This window comes from Schistocerca nitens, chromosome 6 (genome assembly GCF_023898315.1).
Source record: "Schistocerca nitens isolate TAMUIC-IGC-003100 chromosome 6, iqSchNite1.1, whole genome shotgun sequence".
In the NCBI taxonomy this organism is placed as follows: domain Eukaryota; kingdom Metazoa; phylum Arthropoda; class Insecta; order Orthoptera; family Acrididae; genus Schistocerca; species Schistocerca nitens.
Genome location: NC_064619.1, coordinates 616,308,544 through 616,326,286, shown reverse-complemented (window position 1 = coordinate 616,326,286; position 17,743 = coordinate 616,308,544).

Here is a 17,743-nt window from a genome sequence, read left to right as displayed (position 1 = left end):
CCGTGCTGGATCCCAACGGCCTCGTGTCACTAGCAGTCGAGATGACAGGAATCTTATCCACGTGGCTGTAACGGAACGAGCAGCCACGTCTCGATCCCTGAGTCAACAGATTGGGACGTTTGCGAAACAACAACCATCTGCACGAACAGTTCGGCGACGTTTGCAGCAGCATGGACTATCTGCTCGGAGACCGTGGCTGAGGTTACTCTTGACGCTGCATCACAGACAGGAGCGCCTGTCAACGACGAACCTGGGTGCATGAATGACAAAACATCATTTTTTCGGATGAATCCAGGTTCTGTTTACAGGATCATGATGGTCGCATCCGTGTTTGGCGGCAACACGGTGAGCTCAAATTGGAAGCGTGTATTCGTCGTCGGAATACTGACGTATCACCCGGCGTGATGGTATGGGCTGCCATTGGTTACACGTCTCGGTCACCTCTTGCTCACATTCATGGCACTTTGAACAGTGGACGTTACATACCAGATGTATTACGGCCCGTGGCTCTACCCTTCATTCGATTGCTGCGAAACACTACATTACAGCAGGATAATGCACGACCGCATGTTGCAGGTCCTGTACGGGCCTTTCTGGATACAGAAAATGTTCGACCACTGCCCTAGCCAGCACATTCTCCAGATCTCTCACCAACTGAAAACGTCTGGTCAATGGTGGCCGAGCAACTGGCTCGTGACAATACGCCAGTCACTACTCTTGATGAACTGTGGCATCGTCTTGAAGCTGCATGGGCAGCTATACCTGTACACGCCATCCAAGCTCTGTTTGACTCAATGCCCAGGCGTATCAAGGCCGTTATTACGGCCAGAGGTGGTTGTTCTGGGTACTGATTTCTCAGGATCTATGCATCCAAATTGCGTGAAAATGTAATCACATGTCAGTTTTAGTATAATATATTTGTCCAGTGAATACCCGTTTATCATCTGCGTTTATTATTGGTGTAGCAAATTTAATGGCCGGTAGTGTAGTACCAGAGCTGGATTTTTATGTTATGCAGAGTCTCTGAAAATTTCATTCATTTATCTATGATAGTTCCTGAAATAATGGGGCAGATGTACTGAAAATTTTAGTTTGCGTGAAATTAACTTTAAAGAAAAAACTTTTGAAATTTGTTACCTACAGTTAATTAAAACTCTCCTGCTGCATATGATGGCTCTTCATTGGCCTCTAGCAGGTCTTCCAGCTTGTTTTTCACCTTCCTGGACTTTTTCTTGCTTTGGCTCTGAGCACTATGGGACTGAATATCTGAGGTCATCAGTTCCTTAGAACGCAGAACTACTTAAACCTAACTAACCTAAGGACATCACACACATCCATGACCGAGGCAGGTTCCGGACTGCAGCGCCTAGAACCGCGTGGCCACGGGGTCGGCTGTCTTGCTTTCTTGGCCATATTAGATGCAGACCTGTCTGCATCGGCTGTTGTCATTTTATCGCAGTGTTGCAGCCCTGTCATCATATTTTCATCAGGATTAATTCCCAGCTTTTTTAGTAGCGAACACTTTCCAATATTACCACCACTGAATGTAATAACAGCATCATGAACTCCTAGTTTTATTGTATGCATGCCTAGAAATACAGTTTTAGGAGGGCGGTTCCAAATTATGCTATTGAAACATTGATTTGGGTTCTGTGTCTGCCCATGCATACATTTCCTTAGAAGATCTCTGAAAATAGGTTTAATTGCTGTAATAACAGCAGCAGGAAGAGTATGTTGGTGAGCATAAGATTCTCCAGTTGCCTGAGCCCTATTGTATTTGCACCACGAATTTTCTCCTGATGGACACAATCCATGACATGACTTATCATCAGCAGAGGACGTATGGAAGAATATGGCTGAAACATCTCTCTTCATTGCCTCCAGATTTTCTTTATTTCTCCTAATTGCCTTCCCCTAGTATACCCGCAAGTTTTCTGTAACAACTACTAGCAATCACACTTGAACAAAACTGACCAGGTGTTTGAAAGCGAGTTGTTTACAAACAGCAGAAACAAAAGAATAACGACCGTAGCATTCCAAGGATAGCCAACACATTCGGGAGTAAAAAAAATCCCTAACGTGCAATGTAGGGGACATAAAAGATCTAAAATATATTCAGAAAAGTGGCTGACAGTAAAGTGGACGTGGCACATAAACACAAGTGGTAGGCGAATGTTCTTTAAATGCTCTAAAAATTCTTTTTCATCAAAATCCTTTTCGGAGAACTCAAATAAAACCTTAATTTATCGAAATGTGATGAAAACCGAAAATCGATTTTAGTGAGGGGTTGTAACACTGTAGACGGCGACCCGTCCGTCGGATTAGGATGTTAAGCACGACGGCCCTTTTGGTGCTATTCACGAGGAATAGGTTTACTGCCGTCACCGGCTTGCACCCTATCCCTTCTCTCATCATCATACAATTCAAACAGTACACTATACTCGACACTCACTCACACATACAGTACATGAATGTAGTGTTAAAAATATTGTAACGGAGCATGTTGCAATTAAATAAGCAGAAAAATAACAACACCTGTTTGTGGGGGGGATTATTCTGTATTCAGCTAAGTAAGTTAATAAGTACTATGTCATTCACAATGAAAGTAAGTAGAAATTATGTTTAAGCCAGAGCAGCAAAACGTGACTTTTTCGTGCCAATGACAAGTTATACTTCAAGACTCGTATTTGCGGTGGTAAGTTCCTATAGGATCAAACTGCTGAGGTCATGGGTCCCCAGGCTTACACACTACTTAATGTAACTTAAACTAACTTAAGCTAAGGACAACACACACGACGGAGGACTCGAACCTCCGACGGGGGGAACCACGCGAACCGTGGCAAGGCGTCCGAGACCACGCGGCTACCTAGCGCGGCTAATACTAGAAAGTACACGCTTTCTACCTTACTAAAAAAAGTAATTAATTCACTAAGAAATTTCTTGAAATTTCAATTACGAAAGTACAGAATATAATATACCGTAGCAAGACTGCACTGATGAGCCAAAACATTATGACCACCGGGTTAATGGCTTGTTGTTTTCGTCTTTAGAACGAAATACATCACTATTCTGCGCATCAGGGATCCGACAGTTTGTTATTAGGTTTGCGGTGGTATTTAACAGAGGGTGGCACAAGTGACGTAATTCACGTAAATAACGGGCCGCCGATTTGCACACGTGACAATGGCACTCGATAGCAAACCAGATGGGTTCCATAAGATTTACATCGCGCGAATCTGGTCGCCGAGACATCAATGTGAGTTCACTATAATGCTCGTCAAACTAGTGTAGCACTATTCTGGCTCCGATACACGGACAATTATATCCTCCGTCGGGGAGGGCAAGTATGAAGGACTGCACGTGTTTCGCAGCTATGAACGTGTCTTCGATTACTACCTCATGTCCTATGGAAGCGCACGAGAATATCTCCCACAGCATAACACTGCTGCCACCAGCCTGAGTCCGTAGCGCGCTGCACGTTTCGAACCGCCGTTCGCCTCCATGACGGAGTTTTTGGAGACGGCCATCGAACTACTGTGACAAAAATGTCGTTCACCCGAAGAGCTAACGTATTTCCATTGGTCGACAGTCGAATCTCGATGGTCCCGTGCGCAATGAAATCGTAAATGACGATGTCGTTGGTTCAGATCTGAATGTAGATTAACATATATGTTAATCGACATTCAGATTCGGTGATGGCACCTTTAGTGTGTTGAAACCGGTTATCCAGTAAATAGTATTTAAGCTATCTTGATTTTTGAATTATTTCTACAACAGAGTGATCGCCCTACTACGCACTGTGTGTTCACTGCAAGAAAGGTAAATGGTAATGCTGCTGTGCAGCTGTCCCAGAGGAGATGTTTCACTTCAAAGAATTAACTGGCAACTCCATCCACTGCCTAGACGATGTTGAAAGGTGTCACAGCAGAGGATGATCACAGACTAGCGCGTCTTAGCAGAGACAGCATGCTTAATACTTGACTCTGAGAACCAGAATTAGCTTTACACAAGTTAGAGTGAAATGCGAAATGGCTAAAAATGCTGCAGCAGCCGTCTCCACTCACGAGAGGCCTCCGGGCTGGGTCAATCGACGTAAAACTCTTTTGTTGCTGGTCATAATAGGATTGGCAGTCACGTTTAGCTCCCAGCTGAATGCTGTTGCTACCGGAGTTTGTTAATGTAATGACCAGAAACAACCCAATTTACAGAGTAGGAGGAGGCATGAGGGAAGTGCAGAGCCTCACGTCAGATTGGACGATGCCTGTAAAGTGCAAGCAGATCGGTGGGCCTACTATAGATAGGGTAGATATGGACAAATAGTGCTCCGCTGCAATGCCTTAATAGCCCTTTTTCTCAGCTTTCTCGGTCAGACGGTCGGCGCGCCAATTCCGTTTCGCTCATTGTCGTCCTCGGGTAAGCTCTGACACGTCTGTTTTTCTCACTTCGGGTGCTGGTCTCAACTTTCATCATTTACAGCGCCGTCACTGTTCGCTAATTCTGTTACCTCTCACCCCATGGACCCAGGCATTGACTTCTGTTGTGCAACCAGTTGCACTTTCTGGTTCTTTTTGTGCCTAATATTAGACCTTAGTGTAATAGTTACTCCACCTACAAATAAACAGTGTGAATCAGACCTCTGTGTTCCTTGAAGCAGCTGCTGCGCGCATTCAGCTGTCCCAAAATCCGCGCATTTCGTAGGAGCCTCGCGACAGTGTTTGGGGCCAATGCAAGCAATTAACCTGCCATCACTGGAAGTTTGTCTGCTTCCAGTTGTTCTTAACTGCTAGAGAACTGTAGACTGACCTGTAAACCCGTGTTCCCTCGGTCCTATGTTACGACACGACATAGGCAAACAATTTCTCGAGCCAGGTGTGAGGTTGTGTAATGATTTTTGAGATTGACAAGTACTTCGTGCGTACTCGCCCCGACTTCATAACTGGGCTGACGACTCAGAGCCTTATGAGAAGCAGCGCTCCAGTGAGGACACACGGAGCGATAGGAGCAAAAGAAAAAAGCGGGAGTCCAGAGATCGACGCCGGATGAGTGGAGACGTGGCCGGAGCAGCCTGCCTCTGCGTCTACACGACAACGTGGGGTCGCGGGAACGGCCGAGCGACAGTGAGACGGAGCGGCGGCTGCAGTCCTCGGTGGACGTCAAGGGCAGCGACGCGCAGCGACCCAGGGACGCAGCACCGGACGGCTCGCGGCGTCTTGGCGAGCTCCAATGGCGGTCACGCGGGTAGCGAGCAGCGGGCTCCGGCGCAACACAGCACGGCTAAAGGTAAAGGCGGACACTGCTCCAACACGTCCTATCCAGCTCACAAGGGAACCATCTTACCCTCCGCCCGCCTGTTTACATCATACTGACAGGATGTGTTGTTAACGGCTGAGACCTCAACATGAGTGAATAGGAAAACGGAAGTCTCAGTTTTCAAGAAAAACCTGTTTGGCAATTTTAGGCGTGTTTATACAAGGCGAACAATAATAAAAAAGGCAAACTGCAAGGGCGGATTCCTGACCGAAAATGGACGAAAAACAGTCCTATGAACATGTGTCCGGAAATGCATCATTGCTACAGTAGATGGCACTGACCGATGAAAGTTCCTCTGACCACTTGCCGTGTCTTCCTTGTACGAGGGTGAGTCAAATGAAAATCTTAAATATTTTTTAAAAATATTATTTATTGTGCAGAAGTGGTACAAAGCTGTATCACTTTTCAACATAATCTCCCCACACTCAATGCAAACCCTCCAGCGCTTACAAAGTGCCTAAATTAATTTTAAAAAAATTTCTTTTGGTAGTCCGCGCAACCACTCACGCACCGCGTGGCGTACCTCTTCATCAGAACGGAATTTCTTTCCTCCCGTTGCGTCTTTGAGTGGTTCAAACATATGGAAATCGCTTGCGGCAAGGTCTGGTGAGTTTGGTGGATGAGGAAGACACTCAAAATGCAGGTCTGTGATTGTTGCAAGTGTTGTACGGGCAGTGTGGGGCCTTGCATTGTCATGTTGCAAAAGGACACCTGCTGACAGCAGTCCACGTCGCTTTGATTTGATTGCAGGCCGCAGATGATTTTTTAGGAGATCTGTGTATGATGCAATGGTCACAGAGGTCCCTCTAGGCCTGTAATGTTCCAAAATGACGCCGTTTTCGTCCCAAAAGAGAGTCAGCATAACCTTCCCTGCTGATGGTTCTGTTCGAAACTTCTTTGGCTTTGGTGATGAGAAATGGCGCCATTCCTTGCTCGCTCTCTTCGTTTCCGGTTGGTGGAACTGGTTCAAAAAATGGCTCTGAGCACTATGGGACTTAACATCTGTGGTCATCAGTCCCCTAGAACTTAGAGCTACTTAAACCTAACTAACCTAAGGACATCACACACATCCCTGGCCGAGGCAGGTTTTGAACCTGCGACCGCAGCGGTTGCGCGGTTCCAGGCTGTAGCGCCTAGAACCGCTCGGCCACTCCGGCCGGCTGGTGGAAGTGAACCCAGGTTTCGTCCCCAGTAACGATTCTTGCAAGGAAGCCATCACCTTCTCGTTCAAAACACCGAAGAAGTTCTTCACAAGCATCAACACATCGTTCTCTCATTTCAGGAGTAAGCTGCCGTGGCACCCATCTTGCAGACACTTTGTGAAACTGGAGCACATCACGCACAATGTGGTGTGCTGACCCATCACTCATCTGTAAACATGCTGCAAATGTCATTCAGTGTCACTCGGCGGCTTTCCTTCACTATGGCTTCAACTGCTGCAATGTTCTGTGGAGTCACAACTCGTTGTGCTTGACCTGGACGAGGAACATCTTCCACTGAAGTCACACCATTTGCGGACTTCCTACTCCATTCGTAGACTTGTTGCTGTGACAAACATGCATTCATTCGTCGATGAACTTCAATAGGTTTCACGTCTTCACAAGGCAAAAGCCGAATAACAGAAAGCTGGTGCAAGTCGCAAGTGGGGCGGCCATCTTTATAGTCATACTGCGACGGTATGTGTGCATCTGCACTATGCTGCCACCTACAGGCCATTCCGTACGCTGTTTGTAGCACGCTTACCAAGTTACAGGATAACGGCGCGAAATTTAGATTTTTTTTATTACAAATTTAAAGTTATCATTTGACTCACCATCGTATGTTGCAGGCAGTGTGATTGACGCAGCGCCTTTTAAGCAGCAGAATGGTCCGGTATTCATGTCGGGAACAAGCCGAGATGGTGTTTGTGTGTGTCCAAGCAGATGAAAACAGTCCAGAGGCAGCAAGGCTTTACTAAAACAAGTATCCTCACAAACACCAACAACGTCACACAACGTATCAAGCCCTTTTTGGGCGTTTGTGTGATCATAGGTCCTTTCAGGCACACGAACGAAAAAATTGGAAATTTGTGGTATGGACTATGGGACCAAACTGCTGAGGTCATCGGCCCCCGGGCCGACGCACTACTTACTCTAAATTAACCTAACTTACGCTAAGGACGACACACACCCATGCACGAGGGAGGACTCGAACCTCCGACGGGGGGAGCCGACACACGAACGACCAGGAAGGAGGTGGACTGTGCGTACACCAGATTTGGACGACCGGATTCTGCCGGATATTGACACGATCAGTTCTACAAGCTCTTGGAAAGTGGTTCGCCAACATGGTCCAAGCCAAAGTAGGATCATGTGTATCTTGCATGACAACTGTTGCTGTGCCTGTCACCGTAATTCTCATTGAGGCCACTTTGAATATCTGCTCTCACGTAGATGCGATGAAGCTTTGCATTGTGGCCTGCGACGATTTGTTGCCCTTGCACGCACACAGTCCATGTTCATAGGACTTTTTTCCCTCCATTTCCAATGAGGAATTCTCCCCCGCAGTTTGTCGGTTTTATTTAAAAAAATGTCACGTGGTTAGGGCCTCCCGTCGGGTAGACCGGTCGTCTGGTGCAAATCTCTTGAGTTGACGCCACCGCCACTTTGACGACTTGCGTGTCGATGGGGATGATATGATAGTGAAGAAAACACAACACCCAGTCCTTGAGGGGACAAAAATATCCGACCCATCCGGTAATCGAACCCATGCCTCTTCACACAACATTCTGCCGCGCTGAATACTCAGCTGTCGAGGCGGACGCCGGTTTTATTAAAGTTCACCCTTTATACTCCGAGTGGTCGCTAGTATTCAAGAGTCCTCAGCTGCGCGAGTAAGCGATTGGTTTCGTAAGTGCGAGGTCTCTATATCGACTCACGCTACTGTTTCTTTGTTTTTCATTCCCACTTAATTCTAAAACATACCCATTATGACTCTCCAAATTATCAGCTCTTAATGATTCGTTCAGTATTTTCATACTTTTTAACCCGAAGAAAGGAGAAAATATCTCTCCTAAAGACACTGGAAACAAAGAAATGGATACGCGAGAACTTTCAATAAAATCAGCATAGTATCATTTTATTTATATTACCATGCCTATATTTGTGACCATTCTAATACGTTGCCTATCGAAAACTGCATGAAACGGAATGATACTCATCGTAGACTTTTGAAAAACAAGCAACTATTACGACATGTGCCCTGTTATTTCAGTCTGTGTATTGTAAAATAAACTTGGTTTATACTCTCAAAAGGTTCTCGTTCATCACTGATCTTCGTGGTGTACCACACATATCGAAGTGTACCACACATATCGAAGTGTACCACCGAAGCCGGCCGCTGGTGGCCGAGCGGTTCTGGCGCTACAGTCTGGAATCGCGAGACCGCTAGGGTAGCAGGTTCGAATCCTGCCTTGGGCATGGATGTGTGTGTTGTCCTTAGGTTAGTTAGGTTTAAGTAGTTGTAAGTTCTAGGGGACTTATGACCTCAGCAGTTGAGTCCCATAGTGCTCAGAGCCATTTGAACCATTTTGTACCACCCAATATTGGTCCAGAAAACGGATGGTTGCACGAGTGCTTAACTTTTTCTGCGGATGTCTCTAAAAAGCTATCTGTAATTTTTTCGATGACGTACGCGCAATTTTTTGTAGTTTTATGAGATTCTTCACCTGCCTGTAAAAATAAAAGTCGCAAGGCTCAATCAGCGACCCATTTTGCTGGAATTACTTTAATACTGCTCTTTGGCAGAATCATGTGAGATTAAAAAAATAATAAACTAAAATAAAAAACAAAAATATAAAAAAACAGAGAGCAGACAACGAGATTCGATCCCGACACCTCGCGCTGGTTAAACCGAGAACTTACCTCCTTTTTTTTAATCAGACTGACTTGCTACTATCATGAAATTTCAGTAGACCATAGTCAGATCATCATGTAATATAAGCTGTAAATGGGAGAACAAATTAAATATGATAGCAAAACAATAACAAAAGCAGAAAGGGAAAAAAGCCGAGAACATAGCCGAAAACCACCATCATGCTCTCATGACAGGTGTAAAGAAGTTTTTTATATTTATTTACTTTTTTAATTCTAATTTAATTTCTATTATATAGAAACCGAAAGCAGAAAGATAACGAATCAGATGATATTCTAATAGTAAACTAAGACAAATTTCAATATGATTTGAAGGATTGTATACGCTCATATATATATATATATATATATATATATATATATATATATATATATATATATATATATATACCATAGAATACAATAGAAATGAAGGGATACTGAGTCCAACACTAAACAAAACGAGCAGGGAAACTAGGAGAGAACAATCCGAAGCAAATCAGATGGGAAACATACATAACAAGGAAAACACTTATCATTAGAAAAATGAAATTAACCGACACCTTGCCGACAGAAAACAAGATTCAATATGTTGGTGAAGAGGTCTCGATATCGAGGCATTCACAAGCATGTCCAATAGGCAGTTATCACGCACTCCATGAAGATCATGTGATCTTACCCCTCGCCTTATACAACATGATGAACAAAGTGTCCCGGAAACCACATAAGCATATGGGTTTTAGACCGTGGAAAGAAGGAATAATCCGGTCGCAGTATGATATCCGTAGTGTATAAAGCCTCAGAAGACGGAGTAATAAAGGCCACTTGCGTCCTAATCGAAGACCAATTTGCCATATGACGTCCACAAGTGAAGCGATGTCGTATCGTATCTGTAGACGTACAACGATCACATAAATCCGTGTCGCTAAGCCCAATAGGGAGAAGTCGCTCGTTCGTTGGAATCAAGTTATTTTTTTTAATTCTTTATTTTACCAACAATAATAATTATACAGCATAACCCAATTCCTTATATGATTAGTGGGTCTTAGTTTGTGAGTTTGCTAAATATCAGTTGCAGCTAATTGTAATTTAATTGCTTGTGAGCTACAGCTATACTCTAATTACAATGGGCAGCTAAATTCTTACAAGTATTAGTATTCAAGATCTTAACTAACTCTACTGCCTACAGCGTCACAATTGTGTCAGATATATATATATATATATATATATATATATATATATATATATATATATATATATATATATAAACCTACTTTATTGCCTTGCCCATCGAGAATAATCCCTGACGCTGGGCAAGCCAAGATGTTATTCCCTGCAGGTTCCTAATATTAATTTCCTAATCTAAGTCAATTCCGGTGCTTTGTCTTTGACGGTGATATTGTTCCCCACTCCCCCTAGTCCCGCACGGGGCGGATTCCAGACTACTGAGGTCGGCATATCCACGCGCAGGCGGTATAGGCGCGTGTTTGGTATTTAGTATATCTCCAGTTTTACTTTAATTTATGTTAATTTATTTCCCTCAGGTAATCCTTTAACACTTTTCGCGTTACCTCATCTGCTAGTTTATTAAGAGTTTGAAAAGTGTTTTTTTGTCTTATGAGGTGGTATGTGTCACGGTCAGGTAGTTGGTCACGTAGTGTTGAAGCAACATCATTGAAAAGGGGACACTCGTAAATCACATGATCGGGAGTACCCTCCGGTTCACCAAATTCACACGCGGGTGTGACCCTTTTCCCCAACCGACATAAGTATGTCGGGTATGGCCCATGTCCAGTGAGAAAATGGATCAGTCCTCTAGTGGGTTCACAGTATTTCATTTTTAATCGTTCCCTAATGTTTGGAATAAGTTCATATGTCCTACGCCCTGTTTCATCCGCCTCCCATAATTCTTGCCATAGTTGTTCACCCCTTTGCCGAATCTCGCCCTTGTCCCTAGCCCTAGTGCCTAAAATCTCTTCTATCTTCATAACATTTCCTTTCTTGACCCAGAACAACGCAGCCTGCTCTCTAGTTTTGATGTCCAAGGGGCATGAGCCCCATTATGACTAAGAGGGCTCCCCCTGGTGATGTTCTGTAGCCCCCACAGATCTGAGTACCATGTTCCTTCGAACCCTTCTCACTGTCATGGCGGGCACAACCCTCGTGAGCCTGTGTGCCCAGACCCCCAAGCTGTAACCCACTATTGATGTTAAGATGCTAATATGGTATAATTTTATGAGATAAGGGGGGAGATTTTTGTGTCAAATGGGAATGAGATTGTTTAGTGTTTGAAGGGCTTTCTGAGTTACGGTTTCAGTGTGTTTCCCGAAGTTCCACTTCTCGTCAATGATGATTCCCAGGTATCGTGTGTCACGTCGCCGAAGAACCGGCGAGCGCTCGATACGTACAGTCGGATTTCTGATTAATTGTCCCTTTAATAATAGGTAGGTAGACTTACTTGGTGATATTGTCATTTTAGTGTTTTGGCACCATAGTTGCAGTTTGTTTAGGGCACTTTCTATCTTGGGTTCTATGTCTTCGCGGCTACGGCCGCCGACCAACAGGAGGAGGTCATCTGCATAGGCTGTCACCTCTAGCACCTCTTCACTTTGTTGTAAGGTGTCTAATAATGGCTCCATGTGGATGTCCCAAAACAGGGGCCCTAACACGGAACCCTGAATCAAGTTATTTACTACCTTATACCAAGAGGACGCTACACACATCGGCAATATCGGAAGACTAATATTGCACCAAACTGTCGCCCACTTTGTTTGCCGCGATCCTCTTTCAGCGAGGTTAGGGCAAGGAACTGCTTTCCAACGACTCTGTAGGAATTTCATGGTGAGGACGGATCTCCGTAAAATGTCAGCCCCTAAATAGCTCACCGCAAGATAGAAGTCACGAATGTGTGTTAACTTATAATTTATGTGACCAACATCAATAGGGGGTTCAAGACTAGCAGGACGGACACAGAGAAATAAAAGAGACGTGGATGTGTGAGTTGATGTGTGAGTTTCTTGAGTTATTATCAAAATAGTACGTCGCACATATAGCATCTGTGTCTTCCTTTGTATGTCAACCAGGCCCAACCCGCCAAAGGAACGGGGCCTCGTGACCACCTCATACGGTAAGTGAAAGATATGTCTTTTCCACAAGAAACGACCTGACAGTTGCTGTAGTTTCTTCGCTGTCTTCGAGGGAAGCGGATAAATTTGGGCCACGTAATAAGCTTTGCATAAAACATATGTATCCAGTATTCGGACTTTCTGGAGCACAGTAAGAGAACGCCTTTCATGTTAGAGTATCGCACCCTGAATTTTTTCCTTAACAGATTTCCAGTTGTGCGTCGCCACTTTGAATGGACAACGATCAGTGATGATACCGAGAGACGTATGCCGATCCACCACAGTAGCCCACGGAACAACTGCGTTATCAAAACCTCGCAAACTAAGAAGCCTGCATTTAGTTTCATGAAATAATACACCTGAACTCCGACAATACTCACCAATTACAGCCTTCAGACGAGGTATCTCTGCAGAATTGCGGAGCAGAACCATCACATCATCCCCGTATGCTCGAACAGCTATAATCTCTCCGGAAAGCGTCCAACCTTTCAGCTGAGATACTAGCATCCGAAGTAGGGGCTCCAGAGACAACACAAACAAAGTAACCAAAGTCATTGACAGCGGGCTACCTTGAAGCACTCCCCGAAGGATATTTATCGGGGGCGTTCAGAAATGGTTCAAATGGCTCTGAGCACTATGGGACTCAACTTCTCAGGTCATTAGTCCCCTAGAACTTAGAACTAGTTAAACCCAACTAACCTAAGGACATCACACACATCCATGCCCGAGGCCGTAGCGGTCTCGCGGCTCCAGACTGTAGCGCCTAGAACCACGGCCACTTCGGCCGGCTATCGGGGGCGTCAGTTGGCCATTAACAACCACCGAAGCTGAAGTACCCGTACACAGATTTGAGAGCACTCGCCGGGTGTCAGCAGTAAAACCAGCTGCTTACAGAATTCGAAGCAAGAAGTCGTGATTAGCATGGCTTATCAAAATCTGGGAAAGGAAGGGCACAAGGGGCAGACGTTACAGCAGCAACCGAAACCACGTCACGGCACTCGACTATAGGAGTAAGAATGGTACGACCAGGTACGCAGCTTTGATGTTTGGCAACAATCATCTCCATCAGAACCGACATCCTACTATTAACTGCCCTGGCCACAGTCTTATAATCAAAGTTTAACAAAGTGATTGGGGAAAAGCTGTCAGGGGAAACCGATCCAGGGCGTTTTGCGATTAAAACAATTTTTCCCACTTTGAACGAGGTCGGCACTACTGTACTCTGTAACACTTCATTCAAAAGAGACTTAAAGGTAGCACCAAACAGCGGCCAAATGTGCATGTAAAGTTCCTTGGGAAGTCCATCGAGACCCGGAGATTTTTGAGGAGGCGATCCCACAATACGTTTGTAAACTTCCGCAGGCTGAAATGCAGCTAAGAGCGTTTCATTATGTTAAGGTGTGATTATCATATCCAAGATGCTGACTAGTGGGTCGTAAGGCGTTGCGCTGGACTCAACGATATCGTAGATATCTTCATAATATTGGTGTAAGGCACGCACTGTACCAGCTTGCTCCGATACGATACGTCCATTATTTGTCGTGAGAGAATGAATATAAGCTCGTCGGTGACGGGTCTGATGCAGAAGCAAATTATGTAAGGAAGTCAGTTCTTTCGTCACCAACGATCGTGGCTGGGATCGCATTTTCAACCCTTCCATTTGCATTCTTTTCAAGGTCAACAATTTTGCCTTTACACGCCTACCATCCACTATTCGCAGAGGGGCGTGATCCGCAGCATCGTAAAGTGCACGCAGGATGGAATAGTAGTATTCGTTTCTCCGAAAGCCTCGAGCTTTGGCAGCACAGAAAAGTATCCAAGTTTGCCTGAGCTTCGGTTTTGCCAGCTGTGTCCACCAGTCAAGGATGAAAGAGTACTTCCCAGTGGACCGTAGAGTACGCTCCAACACGGATCGCATCACGTCATCGAGAGAGTGGTCAGCTATGTGAGCGACGTTTAACATCCACGGAGAGCGAAATAATTCGAATGGTTCGCGTTCTAGATTAAGGGTTGTAGTCACAGCACAGTGATCAGTAAAGGAAGCTTGGATGACTTCAACATTTAGACGTCTTGCAGGCGTAAGGAGCGGACAAATTCAGGTAATTCGATACAGAAATTAAAATTTGGAGACTGATCTGCAGGACGCAACACACAGTTAAAAGCACCATCAAACAGAATACCCGGAGAACTCTTACACAACAGATAAACAATATCCTCTTTATGAAAACGTGAACGATCTACTGCGCGACCAGTGCGAGAAGGAGCATATAAAAGTACCAACGTAAGATAAAATAGTTGACAATCTATACCCCTGCCAGAATCCAACATTTCCACCTCAGCAACAGGAATGCCTTCGCGAGAAAGTAAAGCAGTCTCCGTAGAATATTCGGGGCCTACATTAAATATCACACCAAAACCAGATAACGAGAAATACCTAAATAATCCCTCCTGTAAGAAGACTATGTCCGCACTTGAATCATAAATGAACTGACGCAGTAAAGTCGAACGCAATCCTGATTCCACACGATTAACATTTAGGGAAAGGAGCGTCTAGGCTTGGGTCATTGATCACAACTATTCAGGGATATACGGAACGTTAGGGTAGAATTAGGTAGACAGTCAAGGTCCATTGGGGAATCCACAGAGGAATCAGACATCGGAGGACCAGAACCCCCTTCTTCGCAACATTTTTTCTTAGATTTCGTACGTGCCACCCCACGGTCAGGTTGTATACGCTGTTTCTGTCGGCTACGTGGTACGGCGGCCTCTGCAGACGGAGGTGTGAGAGGAGTCATAGACAGAACTTCCTGCCCCGCAAACCAGGGTCATGTAATGCAGTTCCAGTCACTAAGACGGAAGCATTCTGTGGAACTGCCAATGCAACAGGTGGTACTTGGTCGCTAATTTCATTCTCCTCGGCAGTTGCTGAAGTCGGCAAATGCAGGAAACCGTCGGCAGCTGAAGACGTAGGAAAAGGAGGACATTGCATCGTCTCAGACTGTAACGGGAAACACAAAGACGAATGGGGTGTGTGGGGGGGGGGGGGGAACTCCTCTCGCTCTCCACACACAGGCAGCTCAGGAGGAACCACTTCGCAAGCAGGGGGGATGCTGGAGACAACTTCTTCACCACTCACTGTACCACTGACGGGAGGCAACGTAGCATCGAGAGGAGAAGGGGACACAGCCGATGTGGAGGAGGCTGGCGCAGAAGGCACAACAAGTTCTCACACCATCACCGTCCTGAGTGCGACGTCGCTTGTTTGTCGCAGTTACAGGTTCTATCAAAAAAATGGTTCAAATGGCTCTGAGCACTATGGGACTTAACTTCTGTGGTCATTAGTCCCATAGAACTTAGAACTACTTAAACCTAACTAACCTAAGGACAGCACACACATCCATGCCCGAGGCAGGATTCGAACCTGCGACCGTAGCAGTCGCGCGGTTCCGGACTGAGCGCCTTAACCGCGAGAACACCGCGGCCGGCAGGTTCTATCCTGCGGCCAATAGGACCTCGCGGAGGTAAAGGCGGAAAGTCATTGATACGATTATCAGAACTGACTGTTTGTTCATTATAATCCTAAGAAGAAGTACGTCCGACGGTGGGAGTGGAGGAAAGAAGATCAGCAACCATTAATTTGCGACGCTGCACTAATGACGGCTTTAATACAAAAACCGTCCGTGGGCAATTAGACCGAACGTGTCCACTTTCGTTATATAGGAAGCAGGTTCCCTCTTGACCAGTATACACGACACGGACGCGTTAACCACAGACTTGTAAATGCGTTTGACATGCATTTCCACGGAACGAATTCCACTACAACACTGTAATATGTGTTGTGTAGACCAGCGTTCACGACGTAGGTTTTTCACGTTACCGGAAGGAGACAATATGTCCTTCAGAAAGGGCCGGATGGCATGGCCGAGCGGCTGTAGGTGCCACAGTCTGGAACCGTGCGACCGCTACGGTCGCAGGTTCGAATCCTGCCATGGCATGGATGTGTGATGTCCTTAGGTTAGTTAGGTTTAAGTAGTTGTAAGTTCTAGGAGACTGATGACCTCAGAAGTTAAGTCCCATAGTGCTCAGAGCCATTTGAACCATGTTTGTCCTTCAGAAAGTTGTCATCAACTTCCTGCTGGAGGCTGAACACTCGAAAATTGGTATATCTGATTTCTGAATATGCGAGTGACACCATACGAACGGAATTATCGCGATGCTTGAACGGGACTTGAGAACTATGTCGCGACAGTAATCTTTCAACGTGAAGAGGATCCATAAATTTAACGTAAAACACGTACTCGTCTACATCAAAATAAGCAGTGTGGACCTATCAGAGTTCACATACATTGTATCGACAAGCCAATCGTCGATTTCTAGAGACCCGGGCTGCATGTGTCACGTTGTTTTATCGAAAGTAGAGCTCACAGTACCTTTTCGTGGCACACACGTGGAGACCATGGTAGCAATAGCGGAGCGGCCGACACCACTGCAAGTAGACGAACAAAGGCAGAGCGGAGGCGTTACGACTCACTCGGCAGACAGAACAACACTAACGAGGAAAACTCCATACAAGCGACGCTGCGGCAAGTGAAATAAACAAACACCTTCACGCTCGGCGCCTCCGGCGGAACTGAACTCCTCGGCTGCGGTGCGGTCTGTCTGAGCACTGGTGACCATACAAAGTACATCAGCACGCCACAAATTTTCAAATTCAGTTTTTTAGAAAATGGTTGGGAGTTACGTCATCCTCTTTACATATGTTGAAATGTTGAAGTCCTAGTCATGTCCCACACAAGCTGTCAGTATGAATGAAATCAGTGAGGAAAAATTCGTACACCCGCCACGCCCGCTTGTCAGCCAAGCTCAGCGGAGCCCACTGCATCGCTTGCAGCAGAGGCGCTGTCTGTAGTCGCCCCTACACAGCCCGTGGGTAGCCAAGGTAAGTCACGACCATAAACCTAACAACGCAGTTGGAGAAGCAGCAGCACCTAAATTTACTATCAGCGGTGCCCTTAAACTCCTTTTCCCAGGCTTTTGATCGAACAAAATCCACATTAAATGAAATTATTAAAAAAAACGTGTGCATAGATTTTGAATTATTGTGCGAAACAGACTATCCAATGTTGTTAAAATTCGTAAAAACCCAATTTCTGGTCCTGCCTGTAGCAAATTGCTAGTGAAGAATCATCTTCCAGATGGGGAGAATTAAGAATTACTTTCCCGAATGAGATTTTCATTCTGCAGCGGGACCTTTGTCTTTCGCGGGCAAGTGCCCTGCCAATTGAGCTACTCAAGCACGACTCACGACTCGTCCTCACAGCTTCAGTTCTACCAGTACCTCGCCTCCTACCTTCCAAACTTCACAGAAGCTCTGCTGCGAACCTTGGTAGGAGACGAGGCACTGGCAGAATTGAAGCT